This window comes from Cricetulus griseus, assembly GCF_003668045.3.
Source record: "Cricetulus griseus strain 17A/GY chromosome 1 unlocalized genomic scaffold, alternate assembly CriGri-PICRH-1.0 chr1_0, whole genome shotgun sequence".
Taxonomy (NCBI): domain Eukaryota; kingdom Metazoa; phylum Chordata; class Mammalia; order Rodentia; family Cricetidae; genus Cricetulus; species Cricetulus griseus.
In genome coordinates, this window is record NW_023276806.1 from 33,228,112 (window position 1) to 33,241,470 (window position 13,359).

General features: G+C 37.1%; 1 protein-coding gene and 1 pseudogene across 1 annotated transcript in view; both read right to left on the bottom strand.

Moving 5' to 3' along the window:
- The window catches only part of LOC100762108 (bifunctional heparan sulfate N-deacetylase/N-sulfotransferase 4), a 274,005-nt gene that overhangs the window by 229,610 nt on the left and 31,036 nt on the right, over positions 1–13,359 (bottom strand). The gene's annotated exons all lie outside the window — the stretch shown is intronic.
- Positions 12,424–12,569, bottom strand: LOC113831222 (annotated as a pseudogene).

The following is a 13,359-nucleotide window of genomic DNA, read 5'->3' on the forward strand; positions in this document are numbered from 1 at the left end:
AAGGAATTCAAATGTAGGACTTAGTTATCATTTCATAAAGGTAAGAAAATATAGACAGGTAGTATAGTAAGAAATTACCAGTACGGAGTCAGGTAGAAATATAAGGGTATTTAATAGGGAAAAGCCTTACTTACAGAGCGAACCAGCCAGCCGGTGGTAGTCTGTACAGCAAGAAGCAAAGAGAAACCGAAACCGAAAACGCAGTCCCCCTACTCACTCTGACCACGCCCTCACAAGCCCTCAGGTACTCTTGTAGCCAGCCCCTAAGAAGGCGTGGCTACAGCTTCCCCTACAAGGTAGACCAATGGAATAGAGTTGAAAACCCAGATATTAACCCACGCATTGTTTTGACAAAAAAATCCAAATTTATATGCTGGAACAAAGAGAACATCTTCAACAAATGGTGCTGGCATAACTGGGTGTGTACATGTAGAAGACTACAGATAGACCCAAGCCTTTCACCCTGCACAAAACTTAAGTCAAAATGGATCAAAGACCTCAACATAAACCCAGCCACACTGAACTTATTAGAAGATAAAGTGGGAAATAACCTTGAATTAATTGGTACAGGAGAATGCTTCCTGAACATAACACCAGTAGCACAAACACTGAGATCAACAATTGATAATGGGAGCTCCTGAAACTGAGAAGCTTCTGTAAGGTAAAGGGCACAGTCAGCAAGACAAAACGGAAGCCTACAGACTAGGAAAAGATATTCACCAACCCCACATCTGACAGAGGGCTGATCTCCAAAATATACAAAGAACTCAAGAAGCTAGTCTCCAAAACACCAAGCAATGCAATTAAAAAGTAAGGTACAGAACTAAATAGACAATTCTCAATAGAGGAATTTAAAATGACTGAAAGACACATAAGAAAGTGCTCAACATCCTTAGGCATCAGGGAAATGCAAATCAAAACAACTCTGAGATATCATCTTACTCTTGTTAGAATGGCTAAAATCAAAAACACCAATGACAGTTTATGCTGGAGAGGATGTGGAGAAAAGGGAACACTTATCTACTGATGGTGGGAGTGCCAATTTGTACAGCCACTTTGGAAATCAGTATGGAGACTCCTCAAGAAAATGGAAATCAGTCTACCACAAGATCCAGCAATTCCACTCCTAGGCATATACCCTAAAGAAGCACATTCATACAAGAAGGACATCTGTTCTACGATGTTCATAGCAGCACTATTTGTAATAGCCAGAAACTGGAAGCAGCCTAGATGCCCCTCTACTGAAGAATGGATAGAGAAAATGTGGTACATTTACACAATGTACTCAGCGGGAAAAAAAAAAAAGAAAAAATGGAATCTTGAAATTTGCAGGAAAATGGATGGAACTAGAAGAAACCATTCTGAGTGAGGTAACCCAATCACAAAAAGACAAACATAATATGTACTCACTCATATGTGGATTTTAGTCATAGAATAAAGGATTACCAGCCTAAAATCCACACTGCCAGAAAACTAGTAAACAAGGAGGACCCTAAAAGAGACAAACATTGTACCCTGGAGAAGGGGAAAGGGTCATGATCACCTGAGCAATTGAGAGCATGGGAAGAGGGGAGAGGGAGCTACGAGAATTTGAAGGGAAGAAGACGAAGGATGCAGAGGTCATGACGGAGCAGAAAGGTTGAGTCAGGTGAAGAATAGAAGAAAGGATATGTGATAGATAGGATTTTAGTTGGGGGTGGTGGTAGGGGAGGAAAGGGGAGAGAAGGGAACTGGGATTGTCATGTAAGTCAATCTTGTTTCTAATTCAAATAAAAATGATAAAAAAGAAAATACATATGACCTCAACAACAAAAAATTTTAACAACTTTTCCAACTCTCTTATCTCAATGTCCAACATTTATGTATTTTTATGAAGTTGTTACCTTAAAAACTATTAAATGTACCAGGCATTGGTGGCAAACACCTTTAATCCTAGCACTAAGGAGCAGAGGCAGGCAGATTGCTCTGAGTTAGAGGCCAGCCTGGTCTCCAGAGTGAGTGCCAGGATAGGCTCCAAAGCTACACAGAGAAACCCTTTCTCTCAAAAACCAAAAAAAAATATTTAAAACTTGGTTTGTTGTTAATTTCAGATGCAACAGGAGGGAGAAAGCTTAGCAATGGGAAAAGGAACTCTCAGTAAGATCTATGACAATGAATACTGTCCAAAACAGTAAGAGGATGACCCTACCCCCAGTCTTCTGCAGTAAGACAGCTAGGATACAACATAGGTCTGAGAAAGTTCATGGAAAACTGACACTATTTATTAAATTGTACTTTAATTCAATGAATTAATACATCTTTAAAGATTGCAAGGTACTATATCTCTATTACTAATATCTTTTGTTTTTTTAAAATGAGTCACAACTAGTAGTTTTCAAACAACTAAAGAAACTCCTATGAAAAATGTTATTTTTAAAAAGTTTAAGTGACTAGACTTCTCTCATCAGCAAACAAAACTTTCAGTGCCAGGAATGAATTACATATAATCAAGTTGTTTGTCAAAGGCAACCATGGGCATCCCCAAACAACACAGGCTATTGTCAAGGCTATGTTTGCTCTCCACAGACTGATGTCAAGACCCTATTGATGAAGAAAACATCTGTGTAGCTCAGTGAACACAGAGATGTCAAGCTGGTTCATACTAAGAACCTTATTTCATGCTTATTAGTGTTCATGGTACTCTGCATGCTACCAGAGGAGAAAGGTAAACATCATCTCAGCAACAAACATTGTGATCTACAATCATGACCACTCTGTAATGTATAGTAATGCAATAGTAGCACAAAAGTTGTAGGAGTAACCAACTACTATCTAATTGGAATTAAGGTCCAATTTATGAGATGGAACCTATGTACCATAATTTCTTTATCCATTATTCAGTTGATGAATATCAAATTTTTTTCTAATTTCTGGCAATTATGAATAAAGCTGCTATGAGCATGGTTGAGCAAGTGTCCTTGTAATATGTCGGAGAGTTCTTTGGGTACATGCCCAGGAGTGGTATAGCTGGGTCTTGAGATATGTCAATTGCCAAATTTCTGAGAAACTGCCATATTGATTTCTAAGGTGCCTGTATAATTTTGCACTCCCATCAGCAATGGAAGAGTGTTCCCCTTGCTCCACATCCTCTTGTTCTATAAGTTTTTTTTTTTATCTAAGCCCTTTTGACAGGTGCAAGATGGAATATGTGTATCATTTTTTCCATATTTTAATTTGAATTAGAAACAAGATTTTTTTACATGTCAATCACAGTTCCCTCTCCATCTCCTCCTTCCCTACCAGCTCCCCAACTAAAACCCTACCTATCACATACCCTTTCTGATTCCCAGGGAGGATTTGTTTTTCCCTGGTGGGTGAGGATGCTGAACATTTCTTTCAGTGCTCCTCTATCCTCTACCATTTGAGACTCTTCTGTTGAAAATTCTATATTTAGATCTGTACCATTTTTAAATTGGAGTATTTGGCTTTCTGGTTTTTAAGTTCTTACATATTTTGTGAAGTAGCTCTCTTTCACATATGGGGTTGAAGATCTTTTCCCATTCGGTAGCTTGTAATTGAATTTTTGACACTGATTTTTGACTTTATAGAAGCTTTGCAGTTTCATGAGTTCCCATTTATTAATTGTTGATCTTAGTGCCTTTATGCTTTATTATTATTATTATTTTATTATTATTATTATGTATTTTAGATATATGTTTTCTAATGAGAGAGAAAGGTTGTGGATTTGGGTGGGCATGCAAGTGGGGAGGATTTGGGAAGAGTTAGGGGAGGGAATATGGTAATCGAAATGTATTACATGAAAAACCAGTTTTCAGTAAAAAATTTATTTGTCCATGTATGTTTTGTAACAAAAAGATCATGTAGTTCAGGAAGACCTTTTAGTCTATGCTCTAATATTTATGTTGAGTCTAGTTTCTGAAAAATCAAACATCATATGAGAATTTGCAAGATCTAGATAATAAAAAATGGAAAATAAATCTTAATGTAGCAATTAAGATTGTGTGCTTGTAGTGATATATTATTTTTGATTTATAAGAGCGTGACTGAAGATTCAGAAAAGCAAAGTCAGCCTCAAGCTATAGAGATCAGGCAGTGATCATACACACGTCTAATCACAGAATTCAGGAGACAAAGGCAGATGAAGCTCTGCAAATTCAAGGTTATCCAGGATTACATGAGATTGAATCAGTCGAAAAGAGTAACAGAGCTCATGCTTTTAATCTCAGGACTCATGAGAGTTTTTAAGACAGGAACGGAGTCAGTATCAGGCATTCATTCTTCTGTCGCATAGAGAGAGGTGTCATTCACCAACCATGCTGAGGAGAAGCAACTTGGTGAGAGCTCATGGAGACAGGATCAGCCCATTCAGCCTGAGGTAGAGGTAAGAAGCTATTGGCCAGCTGATTTGATTTTCTGATAATCAGCTTGAAGTTTGAATCCCAATATCAGTCTCTGGGTCTTTTATTTTTGTGTTATATAGGCACTATTTTTAGTGAAGACAGTGATTTTTAGAAACATTGCACATTTTTTAAACAAAATATGCCCACTATTTTGGCAAGTGCATCCCTTAAAGTTCATCTGTTTTGCGACTGAAAAAGCCTTAAACATATTTTAACATTTATTTATCTCTGCATTTTTTCTTGGGGTGGGTCACACACATTCCATGGCACATTCATGGAAGTAAGATAGCCTGAAGGAGCCAGTTAGGATCATCTATTCTCTGAATTCTGGGATATAAGCTAGGTGATCTTGCTTGGCAGCAGATATTTGTACCCCACGAGCATTTACCATCCCCCAAATACGTAAGTTTTCAATGTGACCTTCATCCTTCTTTTTGACAAGACTTAAATTTTATTTTATGTGTATGAGTGTTTTGCCTACATCTATGAATGTATACAATTGGTGTCCTGAGAAAACAGAAGAAGGCATCAGATCCCTTGCAGCTGGAGTGATTGACAGTTGTGTGTTGTCCTGTGGACTTTAGCAACTGAACTGTGTCCTCTGTAGGAACAGAAGGTACTGTTAGTTACTACAGCCCGTTTCTCCCCTTTAAAATCCAAGATATGAAAACATGCTCAAGCCCAGAGGCAGAAGCATACATTTTTGAATTTTCCATACAAAAATAGCAAAATGCTTCACAGAAACTAAACATTTGGGGGGTCACATTTACAAATCAAGTAGGAAGGGGGTGTTACAATGAAATCCACAACATAGGCAGACAGGTCTAAAGTGCCTACAGGTAAAGACTAAGTGATTTCAGCATTCAAAGAACAGGAAGCAAAGTCAGTTATCTATCTATCTATCTATCTATCTATCTATCTATCTATCTATCTATCTATCTATCTATCTATTTGTTTTTTGCTTTAATTTTTGATGCTGCGCTAAAATTTTCTGACAAAAAGCTACATTTGGGAGAAAGGGACTTATTTTAGCATACAATTCCAGGTTACAGCCTGTCACAATAGTGAAGTCACAATGGCTAGGGCTTGAAGCTGCTTGTCAGATCAAGTCCACCATCAAGAGCAGGGAGAAAGGAACAGACTTAGACTTCTTTGCTGGTTTGTTAGTTGCATTTAGCTTGATTTCTCCATTCTCTCACAGTTTGGGACTCCTCTGTCTAAGGATTGGTGGGCAAGGTACTACCATAACAATCAATTTAATTAAGATCTCCCTGAAACAGACATACTCACAAGGCCAACCAGATGTAGGCCATCTCTCACTGAGAATGTCTTCCCAGGTGATTCCAGGTTGTGTCAAGTTGACAGTTAAAGCTAACTATTATAAAAGCAGAACAACAGTGTTTTTGAGGTTATCAGAGGGTGGGATACCAAAAACTGCCTTGGTACCATGGAAAGCACAATATGGCAGCTAGAAAAGTGCTACGAGAACTGGGAGTGATTTCACATGTCCCCTTTCACAGGTAGGTCAAAGAGCTCTTTGCCAAGTTTATAGTGGCCAAAGAAAACAGAGTATATGAACCTGAGTCATGACTGACAGAACTATTAGGTACAGACAAATTGTATAAGAAAAAATAGAAGAGTAATTAATTCTTCAAAATTCATAGTCAAAATAAAATTTAAAAATGAACATAAATGCACAACCATTTAGACATACATTTAATCGCACCATCAAATATTAACCTTGATTAATGTATTTTATTAAAAATATTATGCATTTGTGTATAATATGAAGAATAATTAGGGCTACAAGGAAATTCAAATAGTAACAGGAAATCCCATTGGCATTATTGTTCCAACACTATGATGATGTATAGAGATGTGTCTCTAATTGTCCTCTCTGTCACTGAGCTCCTCCTAGATGGGTGATGGACCTTGCAAGCTTGACACAGAACTGAATCTGCTTTTTCTTGGATCTGGAGTACTCAGCAGGGCACTAAAAGTGACCACAGATTTTATATTGAAACAATGAGCATTCCTATAGCATGATTTGTGGCTAAGAAATGCCATGTCCTTTACTGGGAGCCAAGTCTCTTTGGCAAAGCAGCTGAATCCCCTTTTGGGCCAGAAATGGAACAAGATGCAACTGGAGGTTTAGTTATGTTAATAGTAAAATGAGCAAGTTCACTCTGGTCAAAATTGAAATAAACTGAAGCACAATGTGCTAAAAAATATATAAATTCTTCAGTAAATTTAAATATTTGAAAATATGTTTTAAAATTAATTGTATCATAAAACATTTTTAAAATCAAAGATCCACAATGGCAGAATGTCAGTTAACCATACTCTGCTTTGAGAAATAGGTAAAATGGACTGTGCATTTATTTTAACTTTCCTTTATCAATTATATCACTGAGTAACTAAATAGATGAGAAGTTTTTATGGCTGTATTACAGCTAATGAATGAAAAGAGAATTACAATATCATTTCACAGCTCCTAATGAATTAATGGACCTAGACGTGGATCATTAATTACTGCTAGAATTGCACAGGAAGACAGACCTTGACTTTATGAAATGACAAGCCATTTTATGAAGCATCTTCATGAAATACTGAACATGAATCTGACCTAATTTCTAAATCCAAATCTCAAATTAAAAAAAATGTAGACCATGCTAAAAGCAAGATTATTGGAGAAATTATTTAACAAATGACATTTGATTTCTTTTGTCATTGTAATTATTATTAAAATTGAAACAGCATTTTCAAGATATAGAATTATTTTATTAAATACCTCAGGCTTCCAGAAGAACTTCTTCAGTTCCTCAAAGTAAAATTCAAACAGGTTTTAAGAATCCTTAATATTAAATATGAGCATGATGCAAAGCAGTTCAAGGTGATTCCTGGTGAGCTGTGTGCTGACAGGCTAGCTAATGACATTCTCTCAGAAGGATTACCACTGAGCAAAACTGTATTGCTGAAATATGAATGTAAAGCAAAAAGATTAAATGTCTTGTTTTGAAGTTAATTTAATCACAGGGCTTTGATATCTTTCTCCATTTCATTGCAGGAATGTTACTGATAACTGTAACTAAAATGTACTGTGTTCCATTTATTTCTTCCCAACACACAGTGTTATATCTTTGTGAGTCTGAGTACCTGAATACAGGTTTGAATTTTCCCAACCTAAAACACTCAGATTATATCCTCCAGAAATTTACAATGTAACTAGAGAAATAAAAACTCAGTAGTATTGTTTTAATGGAGAAGCAATGGTATTGGTGACTGGAGTTAGGCATTTTTTTTTTAATAATGTCATCAGTCATTTGAGTTTCCCTTACATACCAACTCCTAAGGTAGGTTCTGGGTATAAAATGAGGTTAAATTTATCTAAACACTGGAAAGATGTCTCTGTGCTTTAAAGTACTGGCTGCTCTTCTAGGTGACCAGGGTTTGATTCCTTGCCTCAACATGGCATTTCATAGACATGTGTAACTCCAGAGCCAGTGGATCCAACATCCTCTTCTGGTCTCCCAAACACTCACCAGACATGCAAGTGGTACACAGGTACACACAGGAAAAATACCCACAAACATTAAAATTTAATTAATTAATTAATTAATTTACTTAATCTCTTCATCATACTCAGGCTTTTTTTTTAACTTCACCATCTAAGCTCAAACACAAGTCCAAGGAATAAAAGTGCCCCCCCCCCCGGCCCAGGTATCTTCCATGCATGCATTTTCTACTATTTCAACTATTTACCTCATGGTTTTAGAAGATCAAAAGAAATATAATAATGTTCTGGTTAGTTTTTATCAATTTGAACCAAAGTGGAGTAGATGGTTAGATGGAACCTTATATAAGAATTGCTCCAATTAGATTGGCCTGTGTGTGTGTGTGTGTGTGTGTGTGTGTGTGTGTGTGTGTGTGTGTGATTTTCTTGATTAATGATTGATGGCCTAACCTCCTGTAAACCTTGCCACCCCAGGACATGCGGTCCTGGGTTGGGTAGGAATCCAGCTGTGGGTGCCATGGGGAACAATCCAGTAAGAGGCATTCCTCCGTGTTTCCTGTCTCTGCACCTTCTTGAGTCCCTGTCTTGACTTCCCTCAGGGTTGGACTATGACCCTGCAAATATAAACCAGTGAAATCCTTTCCTCCTCAAGTTGCTTTTACTCAGTGTTTGCTCACAGCAACCAACAAGCAAACTAGGACAAATAATTTCAGTATTATATATTTACGCATCCAAATTAAAAAATAATCATATAGGTGGTGCTTAACAACAATACATGTTTTTTTCTCTAAAATTTCTTTCAGATACTTAAAATTGTTTAATACATACACATTAAGTATGTGTAATACATACTTAGATGGTGAAGTAAAGAAACCCTGAGTATGATGAAGAGATTAAGTAAAGAATCCAAAGTCCCTCGTGTGCTGTGACTCATAGCAAGAAAAATCAAGTAGCATTAGCTCTATGTATCCTGCGGGCACACAGAAAGCAATCGTAGGTTGTTTGAATGCTGACAATAAAGATAAGGGGCCTATCAGACTTCACAGTTATTGTAATGAAACATGGCCATGTATAGTTTAGTTCTCAATCATGGACATAATTAATACATAAATTATGATTTGGTTAAGAATTAGCACAAAATAACTACTTTAAGCTTATATAACTTAAGCTTATATAAACTACTTGGAGCTTCAACTTTTCACACTAAAGAATTTTTCAGTTATCACCATTTTTTTCATTTTCACATAATTTATCAAATGTAGAATGTGATACAGCAGTTCATTATTAACTGTGCATTGCTATTTTTATGACAGATGCACTCATGGGTGTAGGTGACACATGTTAGCAAAAGGTGAAACATTTATACTATCTGAGGAAAATTTAGGGTAATAGGTGACAGTTATTCAGCCTCAGCCATTTCTTTTGCAGAATACATGAAGTTGAGAACCGCAGTGTAAAGTTACATAAAAATAGCAGGATAGAGTGAAGAGCATAAGAGTATTCGTTTTCAGACATATGAGAGAGTTAGAATGAAATTTAATAGGTCAATAAATTAATCAATAGATAATCAGCTACTAGAGTCTTCTGATAATTGAGTGCCATAGTCTGTAAAATGGGAAATGTGATATTAAACTTTGAATTTTGCTTTTATGATCTGCATACAGTAACCAAGGTGCTACTGTTTGTCATGAAAATGAGGTAAATACTGTATAATAAAATAACAAATGAGTGTATATAAGAATTTGACTGCCTGAGGATTTTTCTACATGATCTCAAAATTCTACAGCATTTCAGAATAAGATGAAATTACTGCTTGGAATTTATAGGGTTGGCTTTTTAGAATAACTTAGGGTTTTGACTTTCAAAAATACTAACAATAGTTATAAAAAGTGTATCTTATACACTTTATAGATAAAATTTTGTGTTATTTTATAATTTTAAAAATTCAAAATAATTTATTATATTTTTGACTGTTGTGCAATTTTATTGTTTTTCATGACATATAATATGAACAAACTTTAAAGCAGAAAGAAGTTTGTTATTTTTTATAGAATAAAATAAGAGCATAAAGACTAATCCCCCCCCCCAACATGGTGAATGACACATGCTGTAGGAGCTGCCACTAAAACTGCAAACAGTCATGATATAAATAATAGCCACATGATCTAGTACTAACACTAAAAGCATACAGAAGCTTCAGAAATAGGAAACACAGGCACACAATGTAACTATAACTTGCCACTTGAGCAAGAAGCAGCATAGGGAGGAAGGGAAGGGAATATACATTGTTTGTCAATAGGGAAGATGTCCACATTTATGCTCTAAATCAGCAGTTTTCATCCTGTGTGTTGAAACTCCTTTGGCAAACCTGTATCTCAAAAATATTTACATTACAATTCATATCAGTAGCAAGATCACAGTTATGAATTAGCAACACAATGATTTTGTGGTTGGGGTCACCACAACATGAGGAAATGTATCAAAGGGTCTCAGCATTAGGAAGGTTGAGAACCACTATTCGAAAGGAAGTTAAATTTCAAGCCTCAGGTCAGGACAAAGTAGGCCAGGGAAAACACTCAAACATTCCAAGTTGGGGCTAAAGGTGTATTTATGTGGCAGAATCTCCAATTCCCAGCACTAGGAAATATCAAGAAGGATATTCACGATGGTGATAACTTTAAAAGTCTTGGCCTGGCCCATTTTTGTAAGGTACAAATCAAATATACCATGGGTATACAGAAGGTAGGTACCATAAGCAAATTACAAAGGAAGAGATAATAAAGGCAGAAAAATTCACTCAACTGATACAAAATGGATTACAGTGGATATGATTTTTCTTATTTTTTTCATTTTTAATTAAAATAATTACATTATTTCCATTTTTCTTTCCTCTCTTTTGGCCCCTCCTTTGCCTTTTCCCTTCATCACCTTCTATAACCACTTCTTAGTCTCTCTTAAATGCATAGCCTTTTATTCTTTTCCTGTATTCATAACCCCTCCACACACACCACTGAGTCCATTTAATACCCAATAGAGGAGAATAATTAGGGTCTGCTAATGTTGATTATTTCCAAGAACGTGAAGCAATGGGAATGTTTGTGTTCTCTTGGTGGGAAGGTACATTATTAGAATTGCTTTGTGAAACAATTGCATATTAATTATGAAGACGAACATGTTCATACTCAACAATTAGGAAACTGTACCTCTAGAACAACTTGACACTTGTGTTCACATGTGAGACCTTGAGGCCAGGAAGAAGCCTTGACAGAAAAGCACTTTCTGTAGGTGACTGATAATCTGAGTTCCATCTCCGGAAGTTAAGTTTATATACATCCAAATGTGGGGTGGCATGTGTTTGTAATTCCAGCACTCCAAAGGAGAGATAAGAGGGCGAGACAAGACAATTCTAGAAGCTCATGGGACAAGTAAGAAGCACAGAAGTAGACACTGGGAGTCTCTGCTTTAACAAAGTGAACACAGAATGCACTCCTAGCGGTTGTCCAGTGACCTCCATTGAGTGCCTGAGCACAAGTGCTCGTGTGTGTGTGTGTGTGTGTGTGTGTGTGTGTGTGTGTGTGTGTACGATAGATTAATAGATTTTCACAAGTTTTAAGAAAGAGAAGACAAGTTTTTCATTTTCAATTTAAGAGGAAAGGTATTTAATAGCATTCCAGGAAATAAAAATAAATATATAAGTAAGTAAGTAAACCTTCTATACAGAAAGGGAACACAGCAATTTACCTAGATGATGAAAGAATTAAAATATAAACCAATATTTAGTCAGATCTTAAGTTACAAACTTCCATAATTATCTTGAGTTATCAACTTGATACAACTGGGAGGAAGAAGCAATTGAAATTTCCTCTGTCAGTCAATACGTTTGCTGTTATTATTTCCACAGCAGAATATCGCAGACTGTTGAAGGCCAGCTCCCAGATCCGCACTAGGGTAATAAAAAGAAAGCCACAGAGTAGCGGGACTTAGGAAAAATTCTTATCTGACGGCTGCTAGACATTTCTATCTGTGGGGAAAAATATTGAAATACACATTTTCTGCTAGTAAACTAAGAAAAAAGAACAAGCACAACTTTCCCGATGATAACCTTCTCTTTTACTTCAACTTAAATAATAATTTCTTTCTTGACAGTCTCTACATACATGCATCTCTCTCCTGCCCAGCTATTTCTAGGTTCATGTTTACATACTGATACATATTTCTCTTTACCTACACTCCTGCTCTCCCACTCTTACACTCACACTCGCTCACTCGCACACAGACTTCACGCTCATGATTCACTCACTCTTTCACTCACTCCCTCACACCTCTCTCATGTTTCTTCTTCTCTGACTCAGCCCCCACACACCCCTCATATTCTTCAGCAGCTCCCCCATAGTTCTCCATAGCTCTCTATCTCCACACCTCTGCTGCTGCCTCTATTTTCTTGGCTCTAGGCCTGCCGACACTGCTGCCCTCTTCTCTCCACCTCTGCTCTCCTGCACCCTTCTTTCTCTGGTTTCCCACTATCACAAATTATGCAGTGGAGTTTCCTGCATTTGGAGAAATCGCAGGGGTCAGCTCATACGGAGTGCAATGGATAAGCCATACCCTGGGAAAACTGCATTCATGATCATGGTACCTGCCCACTTGGGAATCATGTGTCTGATGGGTCCACCTCCTGAACAATAATCATCACCTGCTGTATACTCCCAAGGCAGCTCTCAGCAGTCTTTGACAGTCTATGGAGAGTTTCTTGTTTGGTAGTTTATGTAGGAGGGGCCAGACCACTCAGGGTGATCCTAGGTTGCTCATGTGGACAATGCATGAGCCAGTGAAAGCAAGCCAGGAGGAAGCATTCCTTCAGGATCTCTTTCAGGATTCCTGTTTCCAGTGTCCTGCCTTGAGTTCCTACCCTGGCTGCACTTGATGATAAACTGTAAAGTATAAGATGAAATGTAGCCCCCACTCCTTTTACACATTGTTTATTCCTGTGGTTTTGTCATGCAACAATACACAAACTAGAATAAAACTGATTCTAATTATGTGGTGGGAAACAAAATCACCCCAATCAAAGCAACCAAAAGTGAAACTTTCACTGCAGTGCTTCCCAACCTTCCTAATTCTGCAGCCTTTTAATGCAGTTCCTCGTGTTGTGGTGACCCCCCCAAGCATAAACTTATTTTCATTGCTACTTCATAACTGCAATTTTGCTACTGTTATGAATTGTAAAGTAAATATCTGTTCTCTCTACGGGCCTTAGGCAACACCTCTGAAAGGGGCTGTGACCCGCTTATTAAGAACCACTGTTTCACTGGATAATTAAAAATAAATCACCAATCTGTATTCCTTCCCTCTCTGCCCTCCAGTCTTTCTGAGCATGAAAGATGCTGCATGCTCTATGATAAAGGTGATTTGATTTTGATGAATGACTGAATCCCTGCTGTAAAG